General features: G+C 39.8%; 1 pseudogene; it reads left to right on the top strand.

The window, feature by feature from the left end:
- The first annotated feature begins 16,390 nt into the window (after positions 1–16,390).
- Positions 16,391–16,576, top strand: LOC114899304 (annotated as a pseudogene).
- The last annotated feature ends 3,153 nt before the right edge of the window (positions 16,577–19,729 follow it).

Raw genomic sequence — 19,729 nt, 5'->3', positions numbered from 1 at the left:
ACATGTGCAAACACTATAGTGAGGACCGTGGAAATTACAGTAAGGTAACACACATGTGTGCACAAATACGTGTATTCTCTCTTACACACACACACACACACACACACACACACACACACACACACACGGTTCCCACTCTCTGCCCTTGGAAGATTCACATTCTGGTGGAGAAGACAGACAAGAATCAAATGATCCCGTAAATGCATATTAAAATACAGCCATGATGAGAACTGAGCTATACGGTGACCCAGTCTGGGGTGTGCAGGGGTAGGACAGGGGAGACCTCCAGAAAGAATGATGATGGAGTGGGAGATGGAAAATATGATCAGGCATCCCCCAGGCAGAGAGAAGCTGGGAGCAGAGGTCCCGCAGAGATGCAGAACTGAGGTTTGTCCCAGGCCTGGGAGAAGGTCAGCATGCCTGGAGCACAGGGGTGAGGGTGGGGAGAGTATGGACCTAACAGGTCCAAAGACGCGGGAAGTGTGGGAACCAGCACCGAGCCTGCAGCCCCCGAGGGCAGCTTCTGGCTGGGATGCTCCAGGCCAGCACTTCCCAAAAGGGTTCAAGTGACTTTGCAGAGACGTTATGAAAAATCAGTGGATGAAGCTTAATTTGGGGCAAACTCAGACACCATCCCCTACTCAATGATGGTGTGGACCAAAGGCAGTAGGTACGGAAAAACTTATACCAAAAATATTCATTTTATTTTTCTATGATTTGAAAAAGCACTATCACGGTTCAATTTTAGTGATAGAAAACATCAGCCCAATGCACAGAACAGCAGTTTTCCATGGGAGGCCAGTGTGAGCCTAGCTAAACTCAGCACCGGCCTTCCACAGGACACAGCATGCACGGGGCCAGCAGGTGCTAGCTGGAGAGGGGCAGGGGTATCCTTGGGTGGCTGCCAAAGAATAAATCACACATTGGCCATGGTTCCTGCCATTTCATTCTGAGAGCAGAAGAAAATTCAGGTCCTGGATCTCTGTAATATTTGTCTTATAGAAAACACGTTGCCAGGACTTCCCTGGTGGCCCAGTGGCTAAGAATCCGCCTGCCAATGCAGGGGACACGGGTTCAATCCCTGGTCCGGGAAGATCCCACATGTCGTGGAGCAGCTAAGCCCGTGAGCCATAACGACTGAAACCTGCACGCCTAAAGCCTGTGCTCTGCAACAAGAGAAGCCTGGGCAACAAGAAGGCTGCACACCACACCGAAGAGCAGCCCCCGCTCGCCACAACTAGACAAAGCCTGCGCGCAGCAACAAAGACCCAAAGCAGCCAAAGATAAATAAATATAAAATAATAATAATAATTAGTATAAAATTTTTTTTAAAAAAGAGAGAATACATTGCCTACAAGTAAACATGGTGGGTAAGCTCCTTGATGTCAGTCATGGGAATGATTTTTTGGATTTGACACCAAAAACAAAGGCCACAAAAGCAAAAATAAACAAGTGGGACTACATCAAAATAAAAAGCTTCTGCACAGCAAAGGAAACCAACAACAAAATGAAAAGGCAACCTGTGGAACAGAAGGAAATATTTGCAAATCATGTACCTGATAAGGGATTACATTTAAAATATATAAAGAACTGATGCAATTCAATAGCAAAAAAACCCCAAAAACAATCCGATTAAAAACTGGGCAGAATTTTCAGCAACCTGGATGGACCTACAGATGATCATACTAAGTGAAGTAAGTCAGACAGAGAGAGACAAATACCGTATGATGTCACTTCTATGTGGAATCTAAAATATGACGCAAATGAACCTATCCACAAAACAGAAGTAGACTCATAGACATAGAGAACAGACTTGTGGTTGCCAAGGGGGAGAGGGGGATGGGGGAGGGTTGGATTGGGAGTTTAGCAGATACAAACTATTATATATAGAATGGATAAACAACAAGGTCCTACTGTGTAGCATAGAGAACTATATTCAATATCCTGGGATAAACCATAATGGAAAAGAGTAGGAAAAAGAATGTATATATATATATATATATGTGTGTGTGTGTGTGTGTGTGTATAACTAAATCACTTTGCTATACAACAGAAATTAACACAACATTGTAAATCCACCTTACTTCAATAAAATAATTTTTTTAAATGGGCAGAGGCCCTGAGTAGACATTTTTCCAAAGAAGGCATACAAATGGCCAAAATGTGCACCAAAATGTGTTCAGCATGACATCATCATCTCTTGATTTGAAACGCAAATCAAACCCACAGTGAGGTGTCACTTCACACCTGTCAGAATGGCTATTATCGAAAGACATGAGCGACTCCAATGGTTAAGACTCTGAGGTCCCAATGCAGGGGGCCCAGGTTCGATCCCTGGTCAGGGAACTAGATCCCGCATGGTGCAACTAAGACCCAGTGCAGCCAAATAAATAAATAAATATTTTTAAACAACAAAAGATAAGAGATAACAAGTATTGGCCAGGATATGGAGGAAAGGGAACCCTTTGTACTGTTGGTGGGAATGTAAACAGGTACAGCCACTATGGAAAACAGTATGGAGGTTTCTAAAAACATTAAAAATAGAGCTACCATAAGATCCAGCAATTCCACTTCTGGGTATAAATTCAAAGGAACTGTAAACAAGATTTCAAAGAGATATCTGCAGTCCCTTGTTCATTGTAGCATTATTCGTAACAGCCAAGATATGGAAACAACACAAGTGTCTATCGTCAGATGAATAGGTAAAGATGTGGTATATATATTACCATGGAATATTATTCAGCCATGTGGAAGAAGGAAATCCCGTCATTTGTGACAACATGGATGGACCTTGAGGGCTTTATGCTAAGTGAAACTAAGCCAGAGAGAGAAAGACAGATACTGCATGGTATCACTTATATGTGGAATCCTAAAAAAAAATTAAAAAAAAAAAGAAACAAAACTCCAACTCATAGAAACAGAGAATAGAAAAGTGGTTGCCAGGGGCCGGGAGGTGAGGGAAGTAAAGAAAGGTTGCTAGGGGCTTCCCTGGTGGTGCAGTGGTTGAGAGTCCGCCTGCCGATGCAGGGGACACGGGTTCGTGCCCCGGTCCGGGAAGATCCCACATGCCGTGGAGCAGCTGGGCCCGTAAGCCATGGCCGCTGGGCCTGCGCGTCCGGAGCCTGTGCTCCACAACGGGAGAGGCCACAACGGTGAGAGGCCCGCGTACCGCAAAAAAAAAAAGAAAGAAAGAAAGGTTGCTAAAAGGGTACAAACTTTCAGCTCTAAGGTGAATAAGGCCTGAGGATCTAAGGTGTAGCATTGTGACTATAGTTGATAAGACTGTATTATATAATTGAAATTTGCTGAGAGTAGAACTTAAATGTTCTCACCAAAAAAATTTTATATATATGTAGTGATGGATGTGTTAATTAACTAGATGGGGAGATCCTTTCACAATGGACATGTATATTAAATCATCATGATGTACACTTCAACTATCTTACAATTTTAGTTGTCAAGTATAACTATATAAAGCTGGAAAAAGAGAAAATTCTGAACAGAGACCTCCTTTTGGGCCATCCTTGACCGTGAGCGCCTGTATCCTGACCCACGGGGATGGCCAAGAGAGCCAGGGCCATCTACTTCACCACTGTGTCTCCAGCCGGTATCTAGCACAGGGAGGCCACACAGCAAATACCTAAGGAAGGGAAAAAGAAGGGCAGGGGGGGAACGGTGCTTGCTACATTGATATCCTGGTGTCTCCTGTGGGAGCTGAAATTGTTCAGTCAACATTTATGAATATTAGACATTGAACTACCTAGAATTGTTATTGCTTTCTTTAAGATCGTAGTGGGTTTAGGGGAAGGATGATTTAGATAAGTTGAGTCTCTCTCTAAAAAAAAGTTGAGAGAACTACACTCAATATTTTGTAGTAACCTATAAGAGAAAAGAATCTGAAAAAATATATATATATATGCATATATATGTATAACTGAGTCACTTTGCTCTACACCTGAAACTAACATGACATTGTAGATAAATTATACTTCAAATTAATTTTTTTTTTTTTTGGCCACATTGCATGGCATGTGGGACCTTAGTTCCCCGACCAGGGATCAAACCTGCGCCCCCTGTGGTGGAGTTACGGAGTCTTAACCACTGGACCACCAGGGAAGTCCCAAATTAATTAATTAATTAATTAAAACAAAAAGTTGAACTACAAAAATGGAAATGAAGACGTTTCCCCCTCCTGGATATATTTTCTTGACCAAAATCATTCCTTCTGGGAATAGAGGGATGGAGGAAGGAAGGAAAAGGAAGGACATCCCCAAGCACCTCTGGGTACCCATGTCGTGCCCGCCCTGTGCTGAGGTAGGGTTACCCAGAGAATAGCAAGTCAGGCATCCAGATTAGGAGATGATAATAATAAAACAAGACAGATGCACGGACAAGGGCTCTAAACGTGATGTAAGCAATGGGCAGTGGGAAAAGACTCTGGACAAGGTACGTGGTCCACAGACAACTCTCCAGGACTGACATGGGGCAGCCAGTCCGGCCTCAGGACACAGGCAACCTGACTTCCAACTCCAGCTCTCCTGCTTTCTCCTTCGGGCAAGTTCTCACTCTGCTCCGAACCTCAGTTTTCTCAGCTGTGAAATGGACTACCAATAGGTGTGAGTATTGAGACGAGGTATGCAAAGAGCTCAGACCCCGGTGCAGCTCTCAGGGGTGGAGAGAGCAAATGTGGGCTGGGGGTATCTGGAGGTTTCTCCCATGGGGTTGACATGAGTCCTTAGAAGCAAGGGCAGGACTGAACAGGTGGCGTCAAGTGCCCACAAGGATGCTCTATTCACAGGTAAGGCTGGTGGTCCTTGGGCATGGTGGTGAAGGTGCTACTCCCTTTGAAGAGCAATTTACTTTAAATGAAGGCTGACCATAGATTTAGCCATTTCATGCTCTATTATCACCTGTCTCAGTTTATTCAAATTTCAGCCAAGCCTTGGGTTAAATAAAGGTCACCAGGAAATGGTTTCCCTCCCATCCTTTCACACTTCACTGAAAACCCATAAAACAATTCATGCACCATTAGGGACTGGGTAAAGGAAGCTGAAATAAGGCCCTCATGTCACTGCAAACACTGCCCCAAGACTGCCCTCTGACCAAGGAAGAAAGGGGTAGAAGATGCTGGGAGAATCCAGGCCAACACACTCATTTAGTCTCAGCAAAAAGCAGTGAAAGGCAAAGGCTGACAGTGAGCATATACTGTTCACCGTATATATCTGTTGCTGGCACCCCCGTAATCTTTGCCTGGTGCTTTAGAATCATGGAACTCTTACGAAAGGAGCACAGATGTTGCCATCTAGAAGCTTTAACCAGCAACCTTTCAATTCCAAGATGGAAAGAAATTTGACGATAGCTAGTGGGAGATTTTTAAAAATTCATGCCCTTTGCCCCAACTATTTCCTCACTTTAGGCCTCTTTCTGAAAGTCATCTGTGATTCTGACAAACAGCTTAGATACAAAGATCTTCATAGGAGAGTTATTTATATTAGCAACATTTGGAAGAAAATAAACGTCCAACAATAGAATGGTTAAACAGAAATTCAGCATAAGCTTAAGTTAATATTTCTGGTTTGGAAGGTTTTCTAATAATGACATGGTGAAATGGTCAGGATAAATATACTCAGTGGGGGGAAATACACACAATGACATATTTACAATATGACTCTGAACTTATGCTTTTAACATCTACACAAGGAGCTTATTTCATTCTGCCTTGTGTTGTAATTAATTGATTGTCTATCTGCCCCCAGACTGTGAGCTCTCAGAGGAAGAATGGATGGGTGAGTGGATTATTTGAGAATCTGAGTAGTTCATTTAAAAATAGCAGGAATAAATAGATAACCAACAAGGACCTACTCTATAGCACAGAGAGCTATACTCAATATTTTGTAATAACCTATAAGAGAAAAGAGTCTGAAAAAGAATATATGTATGTATATATATGTATAACTGAGTCACCTTTGCTGTACACCTGAAACTAACACAACATTGTAAATTAACTATACTTCAATTTAAAAACTACACATAACAACAACAACAAAATTGCAGGAATAGCTTACGTTTATCGAGCACTTACTATATCCCAAATCCTGAACTGAGTTCTTCATACACTTGTCACTTGATCCTTACAATACTATTATGTGACGATGATGCAGGTTAGTTAGGGCAATGTTTCCATAGGGTGGTCCCTTGGAATCAACAGCATAAGCATCACCTGGCAATTTGCTAGAAATGCAACTTCTAGGGTTCCCACCTGGACCTACTGAATCAGAGACCCTGGGAGGTGGGAGCCAGCAATCTGTGCTTTACCAAGTTCTCCGGGTGATTCTGATACAAGCTCAAGTTTGGGAAGCCCTGGACTGGGGTGACATGCAACCCAGGTTTCTCGTGGGCATCCTCGGAGTTGAGGCCTAAAAGTTGTGTCCCAAACCAATCAAGCTAAGACCCAGAACAGGCCTTTAATCTGACAAAGTCAGATTTATCAACCCATTGCAGTGAGGGAGGACACACAGCAAAGGAACCAAACAGAGGAAAAGATAAGGTTACTGTAGAACTTTGGAGTAGGATGGCGTTCGGGTGGAATTTAAATGAAGCAGTGTTTCGATTGCCTCACAGAAAAGCAGGGTTGTGTTTAAAGGGATTGACATCAGGTCTGGGCTGCAACATTGACCCAGAGTCCTGTTTCCTTGGAAACTACAAAATTAAGATAGATGTGGAATGTTGTATTCAGAAATCCCTTATCGGCAGCCCTGTTACAACTGCGGTGTCTATTGCTGTAGGAGAATGGTTTCCTGGTTCCCCGGCAGCTGGCTTTACCCAGGTCTGTCATTCCAGACTGAGAAGCGGCTGGCCAGATTTGCACTTTCTCAGTCCCAGCTGATTCCCACTTTCCCTGCTAGGAAGTATGAAATGAATTAACATTGATAAAGTGCTTAGAACAGTGCCTGGTAAATAATTAATATAAACTATAATTTTATATTACATAAGGTATAGATTAATAGAAATACATATGACACATAAAAGGTTATATAATTTATATAGATATTAGTTAGTTAATGAAGGTAATAAGAATTGTGGTTTAGGAGCAGAAAGGGTTTTTCCCTTCCTTTCAAGTGAGACTATGGGATTAGAAAGTATTTCAGGTCTCTGCTGCAGTAATAGAAAGATTAGATTAAGAAAGATGCTGGGTTTGGGCTTCACTGGTGGCACAGTGGTTAAGAATCTGCCTGCCCATGTAGGGGACACGGGTTTGCGCCCTGGTCCGGGAAGATCCCACATGCCGCAGAGCAACTAAGACCACGCGCCACAACTACTGAGCCTGCACTCTAGAACCCGCGAGCCACAACTACTGAAGCCTGTGCACCTAGAGCCCATGCTCTGCAACAAGAGAAGCCACCGCAATGAGAAGCCCGCACACTGCAACTAGAGAAAGCCTGCGTGCAGCAACGAAGACTCAACGCAGCCAAAAATAAAATAAATAAATTTATTAAAAAACAACAACAACACTGCAACAAAGTATTTTTTTTAAAAAAAAGAAAGATCCTGGGTTCTAATTTCAGGCATGCTAAGAAGAAAGAGACGGAGAAGTATTTACTGAATGTCTAATTTATACTGGTCTCTGAGCTAACTCATTTGCCATATAAGCTGAGTATTGTTACTTCCCCCACTTTGTTGTTTTTTTTTTTTTTTATGGTACGCGGGCCTCTCACTGTTGTGGCCTCTCCCGTTGTGGAGCACAGGCTCCGGACGCGCAGGCCCAGCGGCCATGGCTCACGGGCCCAGCCGTTCCGCGGCATGTGGGATCTTCCCGGACCGGGACACGAACCGGTGTCCCCTGCATCGGCAGGTGGACTCTCAACCACTGCGCCACCAGGGAAGCCTCCCACTGTGTTTTTTGTTGTTGTTGTTACTCCCATTTTATCCGTGAGGGGAAGTTAAAGTAGTTGCCTAAACTCATCTAGCTCATTAGTGGTGGAGCCAGAATTCAAGCCCAGCCATAGCACTGATGCTTTGGGAGCCTTTGGTTTTTCATCTGTAAAATGGAGGGGTTCCAAGAAAATCATTTCTCATGCCAATGTTCTCTCTATAGTTCAAACTCAGTGATGACCGCCCCCCAGGAAAAGGCCGCCTGTGAAAAGATAATGGTACAAAGATAGTTATCATATACTCTTTATAATATCAAAAATGGGAAATAGTCTAAATACTAACCAATAAAATGTGATTAAAGAAATTAGAATATATCCACATGGTAGAATACTATGCAGCCCTTAAAATGATGTTTTTGAAGTATATTGTGAACATAAAAGATATCCCTGATGTTTTGTTCATATATTCATAGCACTTCATGGAAAAAAGATAGTTTAAAAAACGTTTATATCGTCTACAGATTCAATGCAATTCCTATCAAAATCCAAACAACACTTTTTTTTGCAGAAACAGAAAAATATATCCTAAAGTTCACATGAAATCTTAAGGGATTCTGAATAGCCAAATCAACCTTGAAAAAGAAGCACAAAGTTGGAGGTCTCACAGTTCCTGATTTCAAAATTTACTATAAAGCTACAGTAATCAAAATAGTATGATACTGGCATAAAGACAGGCATATAGACCAACAGAGAGCCCAGAAATAAATTCTTGCATATATGGGCAAATAATTTTCAACAAGGGTGCCAAGACCATGCAATAAATTAAGTACGGTCTTTTCAGCAAATGGTATTGGGAAAACTGGATATCCACATGCAAAATAATTGATTGACTGATTGATTGATTACATTGGACCCTTACCTTACACTACATACAAAAATTAACTGAAAATAGATCAAAGACCTAAATGTCAGAACTCAAACTATAAGACTCTTAGAAGAAAATATAGGGGAAAGCCATCATGACATTGGATTTGGCAATGATTTCTTGGATATGAAACCAAAAGCACAGGCAACAAAAGAAAAAATAGATAAGTTGGACTTCATCAAAATTAAAAGCTTTCATGCATCAGAGGACTCTATTAACAGAGTGAAAAGACAATACATAGAATGGAAGAAAATATTTGCCAATTATATATCTAATAAGGGATTAATATACGGAATATACAAAGAACTCCTCAGAAAGCTCAGTGACGTAGGTCTTGGTGATGATTTTTTTAATCTGACACCAAAAACAAAAGCAACAAAAGCCAAAATAAAAGCCTCTCAAAGGAAATTATCAACAAATGAAAAGGTAACCTACTGAATGGGAGAAAATATTTAAAAAGCATATATCTGATAAGAGGTTAATATCTAAAATATATAAACAACTCATGCAACTCAACAGCAAAAAAGCAAACAATCCAGTTTAAAAATTGGAGGAGGAACTGAATATTTTTCCAAAGAATCATACAGATGACCCATAGGTACATCAACGTCACTAATCATCAGGGAAATTCAAATCAAAACCACACTGAGATGTCACCTCACACCTGTCAGAATGGCCGTCATCAAAAAGACAGGAAATAACAAGTGTCAGTGAGGATGTGGAGAAAAGGGAACCCTCGAGCACTGTTGGTGGGAATGTAAATTGGTGGAGCCACTATGGAGAACAGTATGGAGGGTCCTCAAAATATTAAAAATAGAATGATCAAGTGATCCAGCAATTCCACTACTGTGTATTTATCTTAAGAAAATTAAAACAGTAACTGGAAAAGACATATACACCTCTATGTTCATTGTAGCATTATTCACAATAGCCAAGATATGGAAACAACCTAAGTGTCTATCAATGGATGAATAATGTAAAAAAGTGTTTTATACACACACACACACACACACACACACACACACACACACATACAGTGGAATATTACTCAGCCATAAAAAAGAATGAAATCTTGTCATTTGCAACAACATGGTTGGAACTCGAGGGCATTATGCTACATAAAATATGTCAGAGAAAGAGAAATACCATATGATATCACTTATATGTGGAATCTAAAACAAAAACCAAAAAAGAAACTCGTTGATAGAACAGATTGGTGGTTGCCAAAGGTGGGGGTAGAGAGTGGGATAAATGAGTGAGATGTGTTAAAAGGTACAAACTTCCAGTTATAAAATTAAAAAGTCATGGGGATGTGATGTACAGCATGGTGACTATAGTTAACAACACTGAATTGCATATTTGAAAATTGCTAAGAGAGTAAAAAGCTCTCATCATGAGAAAAAAAATTTTTTTGTTACTATATAAGGTGACAGATGTTAACTAGACTTGTGGTGATCTTCATAATGTATACAAATATTGAATCATTATGTTGTACAACTAAAACTTATTAATGTTACCTCAATTTTAAATAAACTCCTACAACTCAACAGCACCCACAAAAAAATGAACCTGATTTTAAAATGGACAAAGGACTTGAATAGACATTTCTCCAAAGAAGATCTACAAGTGGCCGATAAGCGCATGAAGAATGCTCAACATCACTCGTCATAAGGGAAATGCCAGTCAAAACTATAATGAGATACCACTGCACACTCATTAGGATAGCTATTATGAAAAATAAAAACAAAAGATAACAAGTGTTGGTGAGGATGTAGAGAAATTGGAACCCTTGCACATTGCTGATGCAGCTGCTGTGGAAAACATTACAGCAGCTCCTCAAAAAAATTAAACAGAATGATCATGTGATCCAGCAATTCCTCTCTGGGTATATACCCAAAAGAAATGGCACAGATATATGTAATAGCAGCATTATTCGCAATAGCCAAAAGGTGGAAGCAACCCCAAGATGAATGGATAAACAAAACGTGATATATACATAGAATGGAATATTATTATTCAGCCTAAACAGGATGGAAATTCTGACACATGCTACAATATGGATGAACACCGAGGACATCACGCTAAGTGAAAGAAGCCAGTGACAAAAGGACAAATACTGGGCTTCCCTGGTGGCGCAGTGGATAAGAATCTGCCTTCCAATACACGGGGACACGGGTTCGATCCCTGGTCCAGGAAGATCCCACATGCCGCGGAGCAACTAAGCCTGTGCGCCACAACTACTGAGCCCGTGTGCCACAACTACTGAAGCCCATGCGCCTAGAGCCCATGCTCTGCAACAAGGGAAGCCACTGCAGTGAGAAGCCCATGCACCACAACGAAGAGTAGCCTGCGTGCAGCAACGAAGACCCAACACAGCCAAAAATTTTAAAAAATTTTTTTAAAAAGGACAGATACTGTATGATCCTACATATATGAGGTACTTAAGAGTAGTCAAATTCAGAGTCAGAAAGTACTGTAGAACGGTGTTTGCCTGAGGCTGAGGGAGGAAGAAATGGAGACTTGTTGTTTAATGGGTTCACAGTCGTTTTGTTTTGTTGTTGTTGTTTTTTGGCTGTGCCGGCAGCTTGCAGGATCTTAGTTCCCTGACCAGGGATCAAACCCAGGCCACAGCAGTGAAAGTGCCAAGTCCTAACCACTGGGCCCCCAGGGAACTTCCCTGGGTACACAGTTTCAGTTGGGGAAGATGAAAAATTTCTAGAGGTGGGTGGTGGTGATGGCTGCCCAGAAATGTGAATGTACTTAATGCCCCAGAGCTGTATGCTTCAAAACAGTTAAAATGGCAAACTTTGTTTTATGTGTATTTTACCGCAATAAAAAGTATATATCGAATTAGCCCATTTTAAAATGTATATATATATATATTTTTTTTTAAAAGAGACGGGCTCTTTCTTTTTTAAAAATTAATTAATTAATTTATTTATTATTTTTGGCTGCATTGGGTCTTTGTTGCTGCACGTGGACTTTCTCTAGTTGCGGTGAGCTGGGGCTACTCTTCGTTGTGGTGCCCAGGCTTCTCATTGTGGTGGCTTCTCTTGTTGTGGAGCATGGGCTCTAGGCATGCAGGCTTCAGTAGTTGTGACACGTGGACTCAGTAGTTGTGGCTTGCGGGCTCTAGAGCTCAGGCTCAGTAGCTGTGGCGCATGGGCTTAGTTGCTCCGCGGCATGTGGGATCTTCCCGGACCAGGGCTCGAACCCGTGTCCCCTGCATTGGCAGGCGGATTCTTAACCACTGCGCCACCAGGTAAGGCCAAAATGTATATGTTTGAAAAGATATAAAAGGATGTATCTATAATGTTATCAATTATTATCTCTGGCAATAGATTATGAGTGATTTGAGAAAGCTATCTTATTTTCTAAATGTTTAAGGTAAACTTATGTAGATGGATAATAAAATACAATCCTGAAAAATTACAAAGGGAAAGATTTCCAGTACTGTCCTCATGAGAACACAGAGCAATTTTTCTTCCACAAAAAACAAGTATAAAACTAGACAAAATTATTCTAACAGAGCACTGGAAAATGACCAAAGGCAGGTAACAACTTGAAAAATCTTTATTCATGAAAAACTGCTGCAGAGGGCAGAGACTGAATTCTTGGCCTTTATGCCTGGGGGTGTCTCCAGCAAGGGCAGCAAAAACCCACAGCTTCACTGGCCAAAGATGGTGGACATGGTTCAAAGGTGGCATATTTAACAGGGAGATATTGAACATGAGAGAGACATATGTGATGATTAATTTATATTTCAACTTGACTGGGCTAAGGGATGCCAAGAAAGCTAGTAAAACATTATTTCTGGGTGTGTCTATGAGAGTGTTTCCGGAAGAGATTAGCAGCATTTGAATCTGTAGACTAAGTAAAGAAGATAACCCTCAATAATGCAGGTGGGCATCATCTAATCCACTGAGGGCCTGAATAGAACAAAAAGGCAGAGGAAGGGTGAATTTGCTCTCTGTGCTTGAGCTGGAACATCCATCTTCTCCTGTCCTTAGACATCAGCATCCCTTGTTTTTAGGCCTTTGGACTCAGACCAGGACTTAAACCATTGGCCCCCTGATTCTCAGGCCTTTGGACTTGGGCTGAAATTACACTGGCTTCCCTGGTTCTCCAGCTAGCAGGTGGCAGACTATGGAACTTCTCAGCCTCATACTTGTGTGAGCCAATTCCTATAATAAATCTCCTCTTGATATGGGGATATATGTATATGTATAGCTGATTCACTTTGTTATAAAGCAGAAACTAACACACCATTATAAAGCAATTATACTCTAATAAAGGTGTTTTAAAAAATAATAATCTCCTCTTTATATTTATATCTATATATCCCACTGTTCTCTTTCTCTGGCAAACCCTGACTAAGATACCGCAGAAGGGTGAAGACAACAAATTCTTCACACGTCTTCAGCTGAATGCTAAACTAAGCATAAATGTAGGAGAACCCAGAGAACCCAGAGAAAATGGAAACCCTGGGACACTTAAAACCTTTCTCCCTCTTCTTCTTAGCATGCCTGAAACTGGGACCTTTGAGTGAGCTGCTCAACCCACCCAGAGTTCAGGCTGCAAAGGGTTAAATCCTTATTGGCTTGAGGTGTCTGAGCATAACCTATGCCCACTCATTGGCTGACCCTGAACTATTCAGAAACAGGGGAGAGCCCTAGGGAGCCAAGCTAAAATAGAAAAAAAAAAAATTAAAATGAGCAGAAAGATCAGTAGCTTCATGCTGTGAGAGAGACAGAGTTTGCAGCTCAGGTCCAGGCAAGTTAATCACCTACTAAAACAGAAAAATCAACAACCTCAGAAAAACAAAATAATCTAGAGTTGTTGCCACAATGTATTATCTACAATGTCAGGTTTTCAACCAAAAATTACTGTACAGGCAAAGAAACAGGAAAGGTGACCCATATCGAGGGAAAAAAAGAAAAGCAGTCACTAGGAATTGACTCTAAGTGGGCCCAGATATTGAATATAGATTTTTTAAAAGCTAAAAAAATATATTATAAATATGTTCAAAGAATTGCAGGACTGTGTATTCAAAGAATTAAAGGAAAATACACTAAGTGAGAGTGAATAAATAGAAACTCTCAACAGAGAACTAAAAACTAGTTTAAAATCAAATAGAAATTCTAGAGCTAAAAAGTACAATAACTGGAAAAAAAAAAAACACGTTTAAATCCACCAGATGGGCTCAATATCAAATGTGAGATAACAGAAGAAAGAAACAATGAACTTGAAGATAAATCAGTAGTCTCCAAACTGAAAAACACAGTTTGAGGGAAAAGACTGAGGAAACATCAACAGAATCTCAGAAATCTTCAGGACAATATCAAGCACTGCAACATATGTTTCATTATAGCCCCAAGAGAGAAAAGAGATAAGTGGGGAGAAAAATATTTGAAGTATAATGGCCAAAATCTTCCCAAATTTGGTGAAAACATTGGCTAAAAGATCCAAGAAACTCAACAAGAAGGATAAACACACAGAATCACACCTAGATATATCATAGTCACACTGCTCAAAGACAAAGATAAAATCTTGAAAGCAGCAAGAGAAAAAAGACACATCACATATTGAGGAACAACGATATGATAAGCAGCTGAGTTCTCACCAGAAATAACGGAGGCCAGAAAACATTGGAATGACATATTCAAAGTGCTGAGGAAAAATCTTGTCAACAAAGAATTCTCTATGTAGTAAAATTCTCCTTCAAAATAAGGGTGAAATAAAGACATCTACAGATAAATAAACACTGAGCAAATTTGTTGCTAGAAGATCTGCATTACAATAAAAACTAAAGGAAAACTGAATAAAAACTTTTAACTAAAAGGAAATGATACCTGCAGTAATCCAAATACACATGCTGGAATTAAGAGCACTGAAATTGGTAACTGTGTGATATATTTTTTTCTTTTGTTTTATTAATTTCTTTAAAATATATATGGCTGTTTAAAGCAAAAATTATTACACTGTGTATCTAGGTTTGTAACACATATAGGTGTAATATATGTGATAACAATAGCACAAAGAAAGGTGGGTAATTGAACTACAATACTGCAAATTTGGTGAAAGTTAGTCATTATTCATTTGTATTAGATTGTGATAAGGTAAAAGTGTATATTGCAATGCCTAGAGAAATCATTAAAAACCTACAAAAATATCAAAAAAATAGAATTAAAATCATGCATTTTGAAAGATTTGTTAGTGGGTACAGAGGGAACATATCTCAACATAGTAAAAGATATTTATGACAAACCTAAAACCAATTTAAAACTCAACGGTGAAAAGCTGAAAGCTTTCTTGCTCAAATCCAGAACAAGACAAGGATGCCCACTCTCACCACTTCTATTCAACATAGTATTAGAAGTCTTAGCCACAGCAATTATACAAGAAAATGAAATAAAAGGTATCCAAATTGAAAGGGAAGAGGTAAAATTGTCATTGTATGCATATGACATGATGCTATATATAGAAAAACCCTGGGACTTCCTTGGTGGTGCAGTGGTTAAGAATCCACCTGCCAATGCAAGGGACACAGGTTCGATCCCTGCTCTGGGAAGATCCCACATGCTATGGAGCAACTAAGCCCGTGCACAACAGCTACTGAGCCTGCGCTCTGGAGCCCACGAGTCGCAACAACTGAGCCCGCATGCCACAACTACTGAAGCTCATGCACCTAGAACCTGTGCTCCGCAACAAGAGAAGCCACCGCAATGAGAAGCAACAAAGAGTAGCCCCCGCTCGCTGCAACTAGAGAAAACCCACGTGCAGCAACAAAGAGCCAATGCAACCAAAATAAAAATAAAGAAAAAGTAAATTAAAAAAGAAAAACCCTAAAGACTCCACACAAAAACTACTAGAATTGATAAACAAATTCATCAAGGTAGCAGGATACAAGATTAACATATAGAAATATTGGTTGCATTTCTTAACACTAACAATGAAATATCAGAAAAGGAATGTAAAAAAAAATACCTTTTAAAATTGCACACACAAAACAATAAAATACTTAGGAATAAACCTGACCAAGGAGGTGAAAGACTGATATGCTGAGAACTATAAAACATTAATAAAGGAAATTGAAGATGATTCAAAGAAACGGAAAGATATCCCATGCTCTTGGATTGGAAGAAGTAATACTGTTAAAATGAAAAAAAAAAAAAGGTACTGATGAACCTAGTTACAGGGCAGGAATAAAGAGCGAGACATAGAGAATGGACTTGAGGACACGGGGTGGGAGGGGGAAGCTGGGGCGAAGTGAGAGTAGCATCGAAGTAAATACATTACCGAATGTAAAATAGTTGGCTAGTGGGAAGCAGCAGCATAGCAAAGGGAGATCAGCTCGGTGCTTTGCAATGACCTAGAGGGCTGGGATAGGGAGGGTGGGAGGGAGGCTCAAGAGGGAGGGGATATGGGGACATGTGTAGGCATATGGCTGATTCACTTTGGTGTACAGCAGAAACTAACACAGTACTGTGAAGCAATTATACTCCAGTAAGGATCTATTTAAGCATGCCCCCTCAACGTCCTTGCCATCTTTTGTGCTGCAGTCTCTGGACCCCAGCCTCTGCTTCCTCTCGCCATGGATCCCAACTGCTCCCGCGCCACAGGTGGATCCTGAACGTGTGCCGGCTCCTGCAAATGCAAAGAGTGCAAATGCACCTCCTGCAAGAAGAGCTGCTGCTCCTGCTGCCCTGTGAGCTATGCCAAGTGTGCCCAGGGCTGTGTCTGCAAAGGGGCCGCGGACGAGGGCAGCTGCTGCGCCTGAAGGAGGGGAGAGCCTTTTCCCAGGTGTAAATAGAGCAACGTGCACAAACCTGCATTTTTTTATACAACCTGACATGTTTGCTACATTCCTCTTTTTTTTTTCTGTCCTATAAAATACAAGAATGATAATAAAAGTGGCTGGCTTTAAAAAAATCTATTTAAAAAAATATATATTGTTAAAATGGCCATACTACCCAAAGCAATCTACAGATTTAATGCAATACCTACCAAATTACCCATGACATTTTTCACAGAACTAGAACAAATAATCCTAAAATTTATATGGAACCATAAAAGACTCAGAATTGCCAAAGCAATCCTGAGGAAAAAGAACAAAGCAGGAGGCATAACCCTCCCAGACTTCAGACAATTCTACAAAGCTCCAGTAATCAAAACAGCATGGTATTGGCACAAAAACAGACATATGGATCAATGGAACAGAATAGAGAGCCCAGAAATAAACCAACACACCTATGGTCAATTAATCTTCAACAAAGGAGGCAAGAATATACAATAGGGAAAAGACAGTCTCTTCAGCAAGTGGTGTTGGGAAAGTTGGACAGCCACATGTAAATCAGTGAAGTTAGAACAAACCCTCGCACCATACACAAAAATAAACTCAAAATGGCTTAAAGACTTAAACATAAGACATGACACCATGAAACTCCTAGAAGAGATCATAGGCAAAACATTCTCTGACATAAATCGTACCAATGTTTCCTTAGGTCAGTCTACACTAGAAATAAAAACAAAAATAAACAAATGGGGCCTAATCAAACTTTCAAGCTTTTGCACAGCAAAGGTAACCATAAACAAAACAAAAAAACAACCTATGGAATGGGAGAAAATATTTGCAAACAATGGCACTGACAAGGGCTTAATTTCCAAAATATGCAAACAGCACATACAACTCAACAACAAAAAAACAAACAACCCAATCGAAAAATGGGCAGAAGACCTAATAGACATTTCTCCAAAGAAGACGTACATATGGCCAATGGACACATGAAAAGATGCTCAACATTGTTAATTATTAGAGAAATGCAAATCAAAACCATAATGAGGTACCACCTCACACCAGTCAGAATGGCCAACATTAAAAAGTCTACAAATAACAAATTCTGGAGAGGGTGTGGAGAAAGGGAACCCTCCTACACTGTTGGTGGGAATGTAAGTTGGTGCAGCCACTATGGAAAATAGTATGGAGGGTCCTCAAAAAACTAAAAATAGAGCTACCATATGATGCAGCAATCCCACTCCTGGGCATATAACCAGACAAAACTATAATTCAAAAAGATACATGCACCCCTATGCTCATAGCAGCACTATTCACAATAGCCAAGACATAGAAACAACCTAAATGTCCATCAGCAGATGAACGGATAAAGAAGGTGTGGTACCTATATACAATGTGGAATTGGAATACTACTCAGCCATAAAAAAGAGTGAAGTAATGCCATTTGCAGCAACATGGATGGACCTAGAGATCATCATACTAAGTGAAGTAAGTCAGACAGAGAAGGACAAATACCATATGATATCACTTATATGTGGAATCTAAAATATGACACAAATGAACCTATCTACAAAACAGAAACAGACTCACAGACATAGAGAACAGACCTGTGGTTGCCAAGGGGGATGGGGGTGTGGGAGGGAGGGATGGAGTGGGAGGCTGGGGTTAGCAGATGTAAACTGTTATATACAGAATGGATAAAGAAGGTCCTACTGTATAGCACAGGGAACTATATTCAATATCCTGTGATAAACCGTAACGGAAACGAATATAAAAAAAGAATGTATATATATATATATATATATATGTATAACTGAATCACTTTGCCATACAACAGAAATTAACACAACATTTCAAATCAATTATACTTCAATAAAAAAAAGATTTGTTTAACACAAAGAAGGCAATATATAAGGAACAGGCACAACAAGAGGTGAAACAAGTAGAAAACAAAGAGCAAAATTACAGACCAACTCTAACCACCTCGGTAATACATTAAATGTGAATGAACTAAACCTCCCTTCAAAAGGCAGAGGTGACCTAGACTGGATTAAAAAGCAAGATCCAACTATATGCTGTGTACAAGAAAGTAAAAGGATAGGAAAGGATATACCATGCAAACAAAACCATGAGAGGGCTGGACTGGTCATATTAATAACAAACAAAATAGGCTTTAAGATAAAGATTATTACTGTAGGCAAAGAAGAACATTTCATAATGACTACAAGGTCAATATGGCGTAAGGATATAACAATTATAAATGTATATGCCTATGATAAAAATGGCCCAAAATACATGAAGATTTTAATACTCCTCTCAGTAACTGGTAGAAAAAGTAGTCAGAAAATCAGGAAGGATACAGAACATTTGAATAACACTATCAAGAAAATTTACCTAATTGACCTTTATAAGACTCCACCTAACAAAAGCAGAATATACATTCTTTTAAAGTGTACATGGAGCCTTCACCAGAATATACCAAGTATTGGGCCAAAAATAAGTCTCAGCATGTTTAAAAGGATTGAAATCATACAGAGTGTACTCCTTAAACACAAAAGAATTAAAGTAGAAATTAATGCAGAAAGAAATGTGGGAACCCTCCCCCATCAAATACCTAGAAGTTAAACAACATGCTTCTAAATAACTCATGCTCAAAAGAAGACATCACAAAGGAAATTAGAAAAATATCTGGACCTGAAGGAAAATTTTTAAAATGTATCAAAATGTGCAGGGTTTAATTAAAGCAGTGCTTAGAGGGAAACTTATATCTTTAAATGCTTATATTAGGGGAAAAAAAGGTATAAAAATTAATTATCTAAGTTTCCACCCTAAGAAGCTAGAAAAGGAGAAGAAATTAAACCCAAATTAAGTACAAGGATGGAAGTAATAAAGGGAAGAGCAGAAATTAATAAAATAGAAACAATTAAGAAAATCAATGAAACTAAAATTTCCGGTATAAACTGGAAGATCTAAAAAAGATGCACAGCAGGGTGACTATAGTGATACTGTACTGCATATTTCAAATCTGTTACGGAATAAATATAAACAAGAGGAGAAAAAGGACAGCAAGAGAACATTATGAACTTTATGCCAAGAAATTTGAAAACACAAAGGAAATGGACAAATTTCTCAAAAGAT

This window comes from Monodon monoceros, unplaced genomic scaffold (genome assembly GCF_005190385.1).
Source record: "Monodon monoceros isolate NGI ecotype Baffin Bay Population unplaced genomic scaffold, NGI_Narwhal_1 Super_Scaffold_18, whole genome shotgun sequence".
Classification (NCBI taxonomy): Eukaryota; Metazoa; Chordata; class Mammalia; order Artiodactyla; family Monodontidae; genus Monodon; species Monodon monoceros.
The sequence above is the reverse complement of the archived record's forward strand: the minus strand, read 5'-3'. Positions and strand labels throughout refer to the sequence as shown.